The following is a 1,681-nucleotide window of genomic DNA, read 5'->3' on the forward strand; positions in this document are numbered from 1 at the left end:
AAAAAAAAGTGTTATCGGTTTGATTGCGAGGAGGCCAAAATGGAATTAGTTATGCAAATCTGAATGGGAGGAGCCAAAATCTTGAAATTCCGGTGGTCTTGGAAGAGCATGATAAGTCTTTCTATCTGCGTGGGCGCATCGCTCAATTTCATCTGTTTGAAAACATGACAAATAAAATATGGAACGCTTCACGAATTTGCGTTTCATCCTTGCGCAGGGGCCATTCTAATCTTGTCTGTATCAGTTCCAATTTTAGTATATGTGCTGCCGAAGCAAGCACAGTCATCTGGAGATTCTCGTTGATATATATAAGGTGCCGCTTGTCCACCTCTCTAACTTAGGGAGAGTGAATGTGGAAATTATGCTTTTTCTTCTTCTCCATTAATATCTTCACAAGATACAGCAACTTGCAGCATAGTACTCGCAGTTAGCATGCAAACTGGAAATAAGTTTAAAAAAAAAAAAAGAGTGTTATCGGTTTGATTGCGAGGAGGTCAAAATGGAATTAGTTATGCAAATCTGAATGGGAGGAGCCAAAATCTTGAAATTCCGGTGGTCTTGGAAGAGCATGATAAGTCTTTCTATCTGCGTGGGCGCATCGCTCAAATTCATCTGTTTGAAAACATGACAAATAAAATATGGAACGCTTCACGAATTTGCGTTTCATCCTTGCGCAGGGGCCATTCTAATCTTGTCTGTATCAGTTCCAATTTTAGTATATGTGCTGCCGAAGCAAGCACAGTCATCTGGGGATTCTCGTTGATATATATAAGGCGCCGCTTGTCCACCTCTCTAACTTAGGGAGAGTGAATGTGGAAATTATACTTTTTCTTCTCCATTTATATCTTCACAAGATACAGCAGCATGCAGCATAGTACTCGCAGTTAGCATGCTTCTCGAATTTGCATGTCATCCTTGCGCAGGGGCATTGACTAATCTTCTTTGTATTGTTCCAATTTTACTATATGTGCTGCCAAAGCAAGCACAGTCATCTGGAGACTCTCGGTGATATATATATAGCATCACTTGTCCACCTCTCTAACTTAGGGAGAGAGAATGTGGAAATTATACGTTTTTTTCCCTTTAAATCTGTGTGAAGGCCCTGTGTGCATGCGCTGTCTAGTTGCAAGTGCTGACAAAGGCAGCGGCAGTCCGCATCTGTGTGCAAGCAGCACTGTGGCTACGGGCCTTGTAAATGCGTGCAACTAGACAGCACGCGCACATAGGTCCTTCACACAGAAGATTTAAAGGGCCGCCTTGGTAGATGCTCAATCCTGGCCTGTATACAAAGGATTACTCTAGAACACTGTAACTGCATTGCTGCCATAGGAAATAGGAAAAAAATGGAAAAAAGCGCTTTACGAGATGTACACATGAAATATTTATCTGCAAAAATTGTTATGAAAAAAGGAAGGTAGATTTGCCAATATATGTGAGTCCAATTGCCAAGTCATGGCGTCCTTTGTAAATAGGGTCCCTGTCCTGATATGTCACCTCTCCTGGGCAAAAGAGCCTACAATTTATGGGGCAGGTATGGACAAGCTAACCTGCTTAAAATCACTGGTGGCTAATAGTAGTGCGAGTGCACATGTCAAAAAGGCTATGATTCAATAGAAAAAAAGGACCAGCACATCTAAACTAGTGTGAACAGGTGCCAACAAAAAAAGCATATAAGTAGCAA

The 1,681-nt window shown here is 41.5% G+C and overlaps 3 non-coding genes across 3 annotated transcripts; all 3 read right to left on the reverse strand.

Moving 5' to 3' along the window:
- Positions 1–172: 172 nt before the first annotated feature.
- LOC141081773 (U6 spliceosomal RNA) lies at positions 173–280 on the reverse strand. The gene has a single exon (XR_012230048.1). It is a non-coding gene; the product is annotated as a U6 spliceosomal RNA (small nuclear RNA).
- A 352-nt stretch (positions 281–632) lies between these two features.
- LOC141081774 (U6 spliceosomal RNA) lies at positions 633–740 on the reverse strand. The gene has a single exon (XR_012230049.1). It is a non-coding gene; the product is annotated as a U6 spliceosomal RNA (small nuclear RNA).
- Positions 741–878: 138 nt separating this feature from the next.
- On the reverse strand, positions 879–986 carry LOC141081783 (U6 spliceosomal RNA). The gene has a single exon (XR_012230058.1). It is a non-coding gene; the product is annotated as a U6 spliceosomal RNA (small nuclear RNA).
- Positions 987–1,681: the final 695 nt, after the last annotated feature.

The sequence above is a fragment of the Dendrobates tinctorius genome, unplaced genomic scaffold (genome assembly GCF_039654945.1).
Source record: "Dendrobates tinctorius isolate UK_male_01 unplaced genomic scaffold, ASM3965494v1 ptg000016l, whole genome shotgun sequence".
NCBI lineage: Eukaryota > Metazoa > Chordata > Amphibia > Anura > Dendrobatidae > Dendrobates > Dendrobates tinctorius.